The 13,497-nt window shown below is 36.1% G+C and overlaps 1 protein-coding gene across 2 annotated transcripts in view; it reads right to left on the bottom strand.

The window, feature by feature from the left end:
• The window catches only part of ZNF704 (zinc finger protein 704), a 68,860-nt gene that overhangs the window by 53,695 nt on the left and 1,668 nt on the right, over positions 1–13,497 (bottom strand). The gene's annotated exons all lie outside the window — the stretch shown is intronic.

The raw sequence follows: 13,497 nt of genomic DNA, 5'->3' as shown, positions 1-13,497 counted from the left end.
TTGGGTTTTTTTAGAATGTATGTATCTGCATTACAATTATTTTTTGTTTTATTTTTTTCTTTTTCTTTACTTTTTACTATTCTAAAAACAATTAAAAATAAACTAAAAAAACACATGAGATGGGTGGCTATGTAAAGCGAATGAATGAATGAATGAATGAATGAAGTTGCAAATTTGAAAAAGTCACGTTACTCAGTTTATAAAATTGGGGTGTGTACTTTACCATACTGTAGGTCTTGTAAAAATTAATGGCTGCTGGCCAAAGTTGTGGCCAGCAAAACAATATTTTGATGACCCTAACCTTATACCAGAACAGTACTACCTGGAGTAAAAACATCCATATAGGAAGCTTGAACAGGATATTTTGCCTCTAAAAATAATATTTGCAAAATAAAACTGTCTAAATTTCTATCTATATTTTATTTATGATGTAACTGTGGAGTCATTAGGCAGGCAGGAGCAGCTTCTAAATAATTCTGATCAGCTTTCTAGACTCTTGATATCAGAGGTGGGGCTTATCTCTCTACCAGACAAAGCGGGAATTGCCTTATCCAAAATGATCCTGCCTGGCCAGTTGAGACAAACAGGCCCTGATTAAGGTCTTCCACACACCCCTACCCCCCTTACACTTGAAAGCCAGAGAAACGTGGGTCAGAAGGAAGGACATTTTGATGGTAACACCCACTTCTGGGATATGCTGCATTTGAAGATACCATTGGTCCCTCACTCCTGGTTTTCAAGAACTTCCCAAAATCTTTCTTATAAAACAGGATGATGATTTTCATGCATAGCTGTAGAGGTTCAGATTTCCATCTTAATTTATTATTTTACTTGTGAATGTTTTTATGTACTATATCTCAAGGGACTGTTTATGTTGCCATTTTATATGTTACTCGGAACCATTGGATTGGGACTTATATAATTTCTGCAAACAAGCAAGCAAATAAATACATCTCATAGGAGTTTTTTGCTGGTCCCAAACTAATGAAGCCTAACACTGGGTTTTCTTCAAGTCTAATTAAAAGTTCAAACATACTTCTTCTCAGAATAGTCTATCTTATGGGATTCAGCTTGTGCTCTGAAACCATCAGTCTAGTTAAGACAACATGTAATATTCTAGGTCAGACTTATTTGAAAGTGACTACAGGTAGTCCCCAGTTTAAGAACGAGTTCCATTCCCAAGGTCTGTCTTTAAGTTTAATTTGTATGTAAGCTGGAACAGTATTATTATCTAACGCTGTATAAGTAGTATTGTGTAATGAACTCGAATCATTATGTATTTAACTCGAATAGTGTATTTAACTCAAATTTTGTTACAATAGGCTCCGTTCTTAACGATAGGTCATCTGTAAACTGGGCATTCTTAACCCAGGGACTACCTGTATGTTCACTGATACCTTCCCTTTTTTCTTCCTTTCTCCCAAAACTTCTTTTAAAATGAAAATATGTTAAATATATATTAATATAAATATATTTTATATAATAATTAATATATTAATATTAATATAATAGTATTATTAATAGTACTAATAATTAATATTAATATATATAAATTTTAGTATTTTTAATATATATTTGAATATCTATCTAACTTGATATAATTTAAGATTGTTTTTATATTGTATTTTAATTTATTTTATCTTTTCTGTAAACCACCCAGAGTCACTTTTTAATGAGATGGGTGGCGACAAATGTGATATATAAATAAATAAATGTTAAATATATATTTCTCACTAAAACTTCCCCTTCATGAAAAACTACATGATTGTTCAGCTACGTTTTGTGTGTTTAGGACTTTTGGGAGAATTTGTCAATTTCTTTGCCTTCTAGATTTTGGGCAAGTAACTCCAAAGTATCTCCTTTTAATTATTTGTTTGTAGGGTTGGACTGAAAGGAGAGTTCACAGTGCTTTAAATTCTCCAAGCAGCAGGAGAGCGCTAGAAAATTAAAGTTAAAATCAGGTTCAAATTCATTTTTGAAGACCCATAGTTAAAAGAAGTATTGGCAGTACAGAAAGCCTCCAAGATGTATTAATTTCTATAGCACATATTTAAGGGATAAAACACGATGTCCCTACATGCACATCTAAAGATTAAAAGCAAAATATTTTAAAATATTTCTTATTTTGAAAATGGCTTTGCAAATCCGGCAGCTGTTTTGTAAGTAAAACTGGAATGATTATTTTAAGAATGTAAGTGATTTCCAAGCTTTTTACCTTGATATGCAGCCAGATGACACAATACTAAGAAAATATACTTCCCCTGTATTGTAAAGCAAAAAACTCACAATACTTTTTCAAATACTTTATTTTTTCAACTATATTTTCAAAAGTAAAAATTTCACTGAAATATTAATGAACATGTTCAAAGGAAAGAAGGCAGAAAAAAAGCTGCTTGAGAGAAGCTGATTTTCAACCACTTAGCCCTGCAGAAATTAGATGCTAATTCTGAGACAATTTACTAAATCTGTGTGTCCAGGGTATTGATTTAACATGTCTTTGCACAAGTTGTCCTCCTAATGATGGTTAGCTAGTTGTGTATAGCTTTCAGCAAGCATAAGATTTATTTTAATACATGATCAGGGATCCATTATTTGGGACATGCAAAACATTATAAAAAGAAATTAACTAGTGTTTGGAAAATAGCACAACTAATTGGTGGAAGACAACTGCCACCTTAAGAACTTCAACCAGCTACTACTTTATGACACATTAACCTAGGTATTACATGATACACTGAATCATAAACTAACCTTATGCAATAGGATTGCACAACATATCTAGGCTAAAATGTAGTTAGGCAGTTTGTGGTCCAGTGCATTGTGCTCATGTACCCACTATAAGTTCAAAAGTCTTATGAAGTCTGAAGTCAAACCTATGAGAGCCAGTTTGGTGTAATGGTTAAGGCATCAGGCTAGAAACTGGAAGACTGTGAGTTCTAGTTCTGCCTGGGTGACCTTGGGCCAGTCACTTTCTCTTAGCCCTAGGAAGGAGGTGATGGCAAACCACTTCTGAAAAACCTTGCGAAGAAAACTGCAGGGACTTATCCAGGCAGTCTCCAACAATCGGACATGACTGAACAGATTAAAAAAAAAAAAGTACCTATAAGGATACATACATATATACACACACATATCCAGGTTCAGCGTAGTTGCATTGTGAGATACTTTCATGGTGGCCACCTCTTACTAAACATAAAAAGTTTTTTTTTGTTGTTAAAAAAAAGAGATCAGACCACATCATCCTAAGCATATTATCCCATCTTTTAGGAAGGGAGTCCAGAATGAAAACAACTAGTCTGCAGATTTCATGTTTAAGATAGATTTCTAGTGGGGCTTCCTGATTCATTTGGAGAAGGCCTAGGTTAGACATACAGTTGGACATTGCAGACACTGAAATGGTAAAACTTAACCACAGCATTTCAGATGGGGAAAATATAAAACAAAAACAACACAAAAAACAAGATCGGTTTCTTCTAACTCCACTTTACAGGGAAATTTTTCACACTGAGTGATGTTTAAAATAGCAATTTCCTATATATAGCAATATAGCCTACTTTACCATATTATAATGATGACATTTCATTTCTCTGGGACAAGTGAAGTAGACTTCAGTCTTTAAGACCCAATTATTATCAAGATAGCAAACTCAATTTTTAGATGTTTCACTGCAGGCAAAAAGATAGTATGTTTCTTCACCTTAAAAATTAGTCTGTTAGATAGTTTTGCCTCAGAAAACTGATTTTTTATGCCAAAGGACTTTTCTTTATTTTGGTATCAAGAAGTTCTAACATATGACCTCTACGTGATGTTAGCCCTGTGAGGTAGTCCAGACAAGAAGCACAACCAGGAGTACTAGCTATATCTAATATTTATATAGACAGCTGTATAAATGTGACAAACAAATAAAATAAAAAAATTCTCCCTTCCTTTCCTTTTACTCTCTGGAAAACTAGGGAAAGTCCCTTTTGAAATGTTTCCCACACCCTCTCTCCTTCTGTGGGCTGAGATATCTTTTACATGTTGGTTGTCCAGTCTGCAGCTCTTCCTCCTGTCTCCCAAGGTCATTCACACATACCATTACACATGAAGATTTATTATAGCCCTGACACAGCATATCTATATTGTTAAAGTATTGAAATAATTTAAGGCAGATGCATCAGGTGGATAATGCTGGAAGACAGTAGCAGCAACTCTCTCCTCTCTTGAACGCATGTTACCCATCCTGCCTTAGGATTCATTCAATTAGCACAAATAATTTCTCATGAATTAATTCAGCAAAATGTAGCCCAGCTGTTATTTATCCCTGCCCTCCTACCTTTGATTCTAGAGAAATAGCCTGATATAAGGCAATTGCACACAACTTCCATTTTGTTGTCAAAAAATCTACACAGATCTGTCCAGGAAGTCACCATGAGTAGAGCCTGACTTCCAAGAGGTTTTGCTTACTATTGAATGGAAATATGATGCCCTTTTCAAGCCAGGTTTGTACATATTCAGGATCCACATCAAGATTTACGGACTGTGGGGTGAGATGAGCATCATTTACTGCTCTCCTTAAGCAGTGATGTCACCTGAGATTACACTGCCACTTTTTATAATGCAGAGACACATTTTTTCCTACACACTGGGATAGTGCACTGAATTTCTTATTCAGGTTAAGAGGATTACAGTCAAGGGATACTAGTTGAAAAATAAAATGAGTCAGCTTGATTTGGGTTAAAACAGTTTAAAGCAGTGTTTTTCAAACTTGGCAATTTTAAGATGTATGGATTTCAACTTTAAGATGTGTGGATTTCAACTCATGCTGGCTGGGGAATTCTGGGAGTTGAAGTCCACACATCTTAAAGTTGCCAAGTTTGAAAAACATTGCTTTAGAGTAAGCTCATATAGCACTATCAGCTCTTGGCCCAAACCTAGTATAATTTCAAGAAATGGTTCAAGACTTAACATTCCCAGTCTTTGCAATTACTGTGTCTTTGCCATCCTGGTTCAATTCACTACAGTAGATAGAAATGTCAGCTGTACACAGCCCTCAAAGGCCCCTCAGACCAGGAGTGCTGCAACTGGCAGCATAGTTTCCAACCATTTTGAGGACGGGAACATGTGAAGTGTTAATCCTAAAATAGGCATCTCACAGTTAAACATTAAAGAAAACTTCCCAATCTCATCTCCAAATGCTGCCACCACCACACTTGTGATTTGGGTTCACCCACTCTGTGGCTTCAGGCCCATTCCAGATATTAAATACAGCCATTGCCCTTCAAAAAGTAACCAACCCCAGCAGAGATCATTAAGCACTGCAGGAGATAAGAGTTCCTGAGTTATACACGTATCTTCAACTTACAACCACAATAGGGACCGGAAAATTCATCGTTAAGCAGTGCAGTCATTAAGTGAGGTATCACGTGACTCCACCCAATTTTACGATCTTTTTTGTCATAGTCATTAAGCAAGACATCACATGACCATGACTTGCAACCTTCCCTACCAGCTTCCCCACTGCCTTTGTTTATTGGAAGCTGGCTGGGAAGATACAAATGGCAATCACATGACCACAAAACATTGTAACCATTGTAAATGCACAGGGGTTGCCAAGTGCCCGAATCACGATCATGTGATCCTGGGGAAGCTCTGACAGTGGTAAGTGCAAGGAGCAGTTGTAAGTCACTTTTTTCACCACTGTCGTAACTTTGAACAGTCGCTAAACAAATGGTCGTAAGTCAAGGACTACTTATAGTACCTTTGAGAATTATTAAAGCAATCACATTTAGACTGTAGGTCCCAAGCATTCTACCATATACCATTGTAGGAGAGCCATGTTAATTGATGGCAGCAAAAAATCAGAAGGAGTCCGGATTAGCAGTTTTTCCAACCAACAAATTTTGCTTATGCATTTTACTAAAATTTGTTAGTATATGATATGTGCAAAATCCTCACCATATGTTAGAATGAGAAGTATGACTGAATGGATCTTGAATCATTTTGATGTTTTTAGGAGCTTTAGGAGCCAAGTTTATGAAAGAATCCCCAATGAAACAATCAATAATAGCAAATAACCTATGCAAAAAAATAGCTTGCCTACAAATACTGATGCTCCTTGAGAAGTGAGGACTTGGTTTTATGGGACTAAAGGAACAATCATGAGTCTTTCTTCATAATCCAGCACCATTATTACGTATATGTGTATGAGTTACAGTGTTACACGATAAGTAAGTAAAGGTCATACATTAAAGAGTACTGCACTCACTGAAAGTGACATATAATCATGTATATCTAAACACAAGATGTTCAGAAACATTCCAAGATATACCAAGCTATGAAGGAATAGAAGATTCCTGAATTGATCATCCTGACATGTTTCTTACATTTCCTGAGGGTTTGGTACTCTCATGGTGTGGGCACAACCAGGAGCACCCTAATGATCTCCTCAAAGATAAATGATCTCTACAGATTAGTGAAGAATCATCAATCAATTACAACCCAAGCTACAACACTGAAGTAATGCAACACTGCCTATAAAAGAGAGCTGGAGAAAGAAGTTGGAAATCCCATCTTCCATTCCATCAAAGATACTTTCAGAGAGCTCTCCTGGAATTCCCATGTCTGTTTTGTTACTTGGTCAATGACAAATAGGGTTTCTTGGTATGTAAGATCTGTGTGACTGAAAGAGTGAATGTGAGATTCTTGTACTGCCAAAATAAAGTGTTTAAAATCTACCAGTAATCTTCTGGTATTACTGGGCAGTGTTGACTGACTTTGCTGTTGTGCTGTATGAGATTCCTAATTCTATAGGAGAAGGCAAACCCCTTGTAACATATGTTTGTAACAACAGCAAACATAATTTGAAGATGGAATAGCAGTGTATTCAATATGATAGTTAATAAAACAAATGGGCAAAAATAGTAAATCAAACTTAGAGCAAAAGGTTAAAGTTTTAAAAGTCAAAAACTCTAAACTCTCAATAAGTCACGATGGGCAGCTCAAATATACCACAAGCCTCCTTTCTATGCTCCCTTTACTGGTGTTTTGCCACTGGATTTCAACCTCCCAATGTTAAGTACCACTATTTTCCAGAGTGCTAAAAACAGAAATACAAAGCAAAATTGGCATGTGAAGTCCCGAGTAGGCTTAATATAACTATTTCATTTTTTTCACTTGCCCTGACCTGAAAAGTTTAAAACAAAAGTCCATACTTGTTAGCTCCGGTCCTAGACTGAATATGGCTATCACCTATATGACATAAATGACAGACAATTCAGAAGTAGAGAAAGAACAGTAAAGGAATGCCTTCAATTTGATAAGTATTTTGTCTTTAGCTTCAAAGTTCTGGATGGAAGATCTTACATAAAAATGAAGCTGTTCTACTTTTCCTTGCCACCCAGACAGCATCAAGTATGAAGTCTTTGGGTCTGCAGGGTGCTTACAATGCAAAATTACAATAATAAAAGAAATATGCTCAACTGTAACCTATGATGCCTAGCCTCTACTTATTTGCTTTGCTTCATAATTCATGCTAAGAACTCTAGTAATTTTTGCTGAAGACTATTTTTCACCAAGGCTTGATTAGTTAAACTATATTCATTTTCAGCCTGTCTTTGGTGTTCTACCTTCATCTCTATACGAACTGAGAGTTAAGATTTCAGAGTACAGAATTTTGGCTAAAACTCAGGGATTTGGAGTAAGGGAAATCACACAAAAGAAAGCTACAGCATTCAAAGCAAAGCACAAGCTGAAGAACAAGCTGAAAAAGCTGAGAAGGACTGCTGGATTTATTTTCTTATTTATTGCTATACTGTACTGGAAGAAATGGTTTATGTTGCTAACAGATGATACAGAGAGCAAGGTATTCAAGACAAAACCAAGCCTTTACCTAATGAGGGGGATCAACTGGTAGCAGTCATGAGAATGCAGCTCAGAAGATCCAGTTCAGTTCTGAATGTAGTGAGATGGCGATGAAACACATCATGCAAAAATATTACCAAGTCCGTTTAAGAGACAGGACTGGGGGTAGATGACAGTTCTGAAGGACGGACATTAATGAAACCTGTTTGTAAAGACTTACTATACCATGAGTCTTTCAGAAATGCTTATGTTGCAAGATCTTCCTGAGATGTTTTACTAGCATCAATAAACTCTTCCTGTAATTCTGGAATATACTTAACAGTGAATCTGTACTAATAGCAATAGGAACTGTACAAATATTCTATTCTATTAAACCAATACACAGCTAAGAGACTATTTTAAAACAAATCTCAATTTCTGTACATATTTCTTAAAATACTTCTTCAACATTGTCTTTTGAACATTCTTTCATTTCTTGTGCCAGCCTGAGGATGAAGCAGTTTGAAAAAGAAGAATTATATCAAACAGTCCTTTCACCAGAAAGTCTCTACAGTATTCATGAAGAGAACCACAATGTGGTAGTCATGCTAGGAAAAGTAGTATTCTGAGTTTTCATGTATTGCTACATTTGGGGCAACTCAACTTAACTTACATTTAATTTTCACATTATGAATGATCCCTCTCGTCTCATCTCATCTCGTGTCAGAAATGTAGGAACTAGAAAAGGGGAAATTATTAATCCAAATTTAAAAAATTAAAAACTTTAATAAAAGTATAGATTTATATAATTCTTGCCCAATGCCAGGCCACATTGATGGCAAAAGTATTTCTGACCAACAAATCATTCTGTGTGCATGTCGGTCCCAAGGGACACTGTAAAAGATGGATAGTTGTTTGAATAGTGCCACATTCACAGTAAATATCCTTGTCCTCAGGGAGAAACCCCCATCTTTCTATATGGTCTTTAGTTCTAGCAAAACCAGTGCGCAGTCTGTTTAAACATCTCCAAACCGTTAATGATCCGTTATTAACTATATTAATTAAATATGATCAAAGCATCTGAAGAGGGTTGTACTCAAAAGTGGTACCTGAAATAATGTATTAGGGGAACCACTGTAAACGTTGTACACAAATCGTTTGCTATATTGTATTTGTGCAATACATATGCATACAAAATAAGGAGGATATTATATATCTACTACTGTATATACTTTCAGAATTAATAGCTCAGGGAAAATATCAAATAAGTACCTGAACACTAGCCACAGCCCTCAGCTAACTTTGGTTGATTCACAAAACAGCTAAACAAAGTCAGGCCTGGTCATGCTTGGCAGGGAGATCACAGGAAATATCTAGACTGTGGCCTAGACTGGGAAATCAAAATCAAACCCCAAAGCAGTGGCAGTTCCATATTTTGGGGAGGAGAACCATATAGACATGACCATGTGATCATCAAGAATCAAGCTCAAGTCAAGAGAGACTTATTTCTAAATAAAGCTCTCTCCTCTCTGCAATGTTGTGCATTAGGAAAAACTTTCAAGGCAACTCACTACCCAGAGTAATCACATTTAACAACACAAACTTTAGTGATATGCCCAATCTATTCCCTGATGGCTCCCACTTTTCCAATATGAAATATGATGAATGGTATTCCACCATCAACCAAACTGTATATTCCTCTTCAGGTTACTTGAAACTAAGATTTAGTTTCTAAGTACAAAGTAGCAGTAAAACAGTTACTACTGTAAACAATTTATTTTTAAGATAATAAACTTATAGAAATAGTGTAAGTACAATATACTATTGCAAGGGACTCATATATCCTTTGTTGCTACTACCTATATATGAACTTGCTTTTATTTCCATAACTGCATATTCTTCTACTAAGGAAGAATACTATTTATTGTACATTTTATTTTTCTGAACCATCACACTGAATATTTTCTGAAACACACGTTTCCTACAAATCATGAATTTGTAGATTACAAAAAACATCAGGGACTTCTGCAATGGTATTGGGGAGGGGAGTCAAGATGGTGGTTGTGATTGTGCAACTGAAACCCTATCGCTTTGTGTGTGTGCATCAATTCATGAACAAAAGGGTGGATCTTCATTCACACAGTTGTGATCCTCATCTTACTTTTTTGATCCCTCTGTGGATACTCCTGGAAAGCACCATGGGGATATAATCTTTCTATTCACCTCTCCTACTCTTCAGTAGGTTTCCAATTCTCCCAGCTCTAATTCAGATGATCATAAAATACTACCCGAACTGACCCTGGCCAATTATATTTTCATACAGCTGGCATACTCAATAATGTGTAATACAACACAATTTTTAAAAATGTGAAATCATTGGTTTGAACGCACAGTTGATTTTTAACACTTTGACCAATACTTCTCTAGCACAACTGCTTCCAATATAATCAGAGTACATTTTTCTTTTTAAAAATACCATTGATGTTCATCTCAATGAATCATTTCAAATTTGTAAAACAAGATATTTAAATTATTAGTGTAAGTGTATTTCTTAAGACTAAATATTACAGTGCAAAACTTTGTACCTATACATTCCTCCAGAAATTCTTTGTTGCCAGGAAAAAATAATAATAAATTAGGTAAAACTAGTTACATGCTTGTACTAGGTTCTGCTCAAAACATTTTATTGCCAAAGTTCAAAATGGTACCTTCTCCCTAAAAGCCCATCAGACTGGCAGCTGAATCTAATTTCAACACAGGCAACAAGACCATAAACTGCACTGCCTCTAAGGAAAGCAAGGAAGCTTACGGAACAGAACAGCGTGGTAAAAGAATACTCTATTAACTGTGTCCTGAACCAACATATTCTGCCTAATGTAGGACTGACCTTAGTTTTTGGTAGCAGAAGCAAATTTGACTAATAGAACAAAAGGAGATTTCCTCTCCTTTTACAACTTAATTTCTAAATCTGGTTTGAAGGTTCTTCACGACCCAAGGGAGGGCTTGTCTGGGGCTGTATATATAGAAGAGCATGATGTTGGCTTTCACATGGACCAAGCCAGAGTCCCTGGAAAAGAATCCTAATGTAATGTGCCCTAAAAGAAAATAGGAAGGGCCAGTTTGGTGTAGCGGTTAAGGCATCAGGCTAGAAACTGGGAGACGGTGAGTTCTAGTCCTGCCTTAGGTACAAGGCCAGCTGAGTGACCTTGGGCCAGTCACTCACTCTCAGCCCTAGGAAGGAGGCAGTGGCAAACCACTTCCAAAATTTTGCCAAGAAAACTGCAGGGGCTAGGCCAGGCTGTTGCCAGAAGTCAAAAACTGACTTGAAAACACACAGAGTTCTTCAACAGAATATTTCGCTAACAAAGCCTTTCTTCAGCTTTCTTCAAGTAGCCTGCTTGTTTACTCAGAATACTCATTTTATTTTTTAAAATGTCCTGATTGTATATAAATATATTGAGGAAACTCTGCTGTAAGCAGTTTAGGATGAAACAGCCCTTCCACTGAGTAGTAAGTTTGCTGAACAACTTCCTTCCTTCCACCATGAAAAATCTGGCCTTTTTCTATATGCTACATAGTTTGGTACAGAAATGTTCTTGTACACAAAAACTTTGCTACTTCTTGTTTTAGTCAAGCTTATTCTTGATAATAACAACCAGCTAGGAATCCACAAGTAACTACTATGTGTCAGGAAGTATTTAGCAGCCTCCAGTTCAGTTATAAAAATATGTCATATTCACCATCAACATAGTCCTTTGAGAAAAGTCTGTGGAGAAGCCAAATACAGGTTGTGGTTTTTCTCAACTTGTCCCTTTAGAGCTTTAACAACGTGGCTATGCTTAGCCTCAGGCTGCTCTTTTAAGACAGTAGCTGAATTTCACGCACCTTGCTAAATTATTATCGGTTTAATCATACCTTAGAGGAAAAACAACAACCACCATCCCCCATAGTTTATTACTCACAATGGAGGCCAGAAACAAACAAGCTATGTTTGGTTAAGTGCAATATATAAACTTATCATGTGCCAAAAAGTTCCTCCGAGTACAAAAACATCACATTAGGAGCACACACATACAGCTATCTACCAAACTTGTAAACATGGGCCAGCTTTCCACTTTTAATCAAGATGCCATTTTTGCAAAACTCATTGACATGGACTCCTCTCATTTATCCTAATTTGAGCACAGGAGCAAGCAGAGTTAATCCCACCAATTATCTACCTTATCTTGTTTTTCAGTATTGGCTAAATAATAGAAGAGAAAACCCTGTAACGTTTTTACCTTACTAGCAGCATCCACCCATCTATCCCAATTTTCCTTTTACAATAAACTTCAAATAGCCAAAACATGTTTTAAAGAATATTTTTCTCAAAATTACACATCAGGAAGCAAGAAAACAAAAAAGTAAATTAAAATAGTACACAGCACTGTCACCTACCACAGAAAGCTTCTTTTTCTTAAAGCATGTTTTTAAATAGCAAAATGTTAACTAGTGTTGCAGCCAAAGATCCTTTTCTGGAATAGAAAGTCATTCTGGAAGACTGTTGACCTAACTAAGGATGCCCCTTTTTCTATCTGAACACAACCTCAAGGGTTAACCAAAGCAGAGAGGAAATTGGTCTAATTAAATCTAGAATGCTTACGGATTTAAAAGCCAAAATCAGAATCTTCAATTTAATTGAGCCTAGGATCAAATGGGCAGCCAACAAATGGAGCAAGATCAAGAGATAACCTTCTGCCTGGCAGAGTTTTTTGGGGCCAAATTTTAGTCTATGAATGCTGATCCAAGATCCATATTTGCTTGTTCAAAATACTTTACCTATTTATTCTTATTAATATTTCAAATTATAAAATACATAACAAAGTTTTAGCTTGGGTTTCTATATCTCCTTGTATTGAAGATTTTAAAATGCTGCATGGAAATTCTGGGTATAGATCCAGCTAGAAAATCACAGGTATGCTGCAAAAATTGCACATACTTGTTTCTCTGATGGACACACTCACATGTCAACTTTCAGTGCAATCACCATGCTTTAATTGCTATTACTTTTCTAATAAATCTGTCTATTATTCTAATGTCATAGAATATACTAGGTTTCTGTGCACCTTCCAAATATGTAACCTGTATTTACTTGAGAGTAAGATTTATTGAACTCACTGATACCTTCTGGGTGCCGTAATACACCAACTAATCCTAAATGTGTATTAAAACTGCAGGGTTAATATCCAGTTGGTTTCCTGCACTACAGCAGTTCCACCGGCTGATGTCATTTTTACCTTCTTCCCTTTTTGGCATTCCCCTTGGCCTTTTAAAGCTTTACTATTGTTTCTGTAACATACGCTTTAGCTGCATGTATTTCAAAGCTGTGTGTGCCCACATAGCAGCTATTTTTATCATTCTCTCCAATGGTCATTCCAGCCTAGTCCTCTTCCATCAAACAGCATTTTTATTTTCATTAAAATTGTTGTTTCAGGACACCCGCTTTGGTCTAGTCATAGCAATCATCCAACAATAAATTATCGGATCAAGCACAACAGACTTTGTTATAGGGATGATTTTTAAAACACGGTAAACAACAGCCATCTTTATTTGCACTACACGAGTTAACTGTCTGAGTTGGGGAACAAAACAGGTGAATGCCAACCCTGCAGGGCAGTTAAACCAGCATGTTATCCT

Source organism: Python bivittatus, unplaced genomic scaffold, assembly GCF_059951505.1.
Source record: "Python bivittatus isolate LINGU-HERP-01145 unplaced genomic scaffold, Pbiv_v1 ctg000590_np1212, whole genome shotgun sequence".
Taxonomy (NCBI): Eukaryota; Metazoa; Chordata; class Lepidosauria; order Squamata; family Pythonidae; genus Python; species Python bivittatus.
The sequence above is the reverse complement of the archived record's forward strand: the minus strand, read 5'-3'. Positions and strand labels throughout refer to the sequence as shown.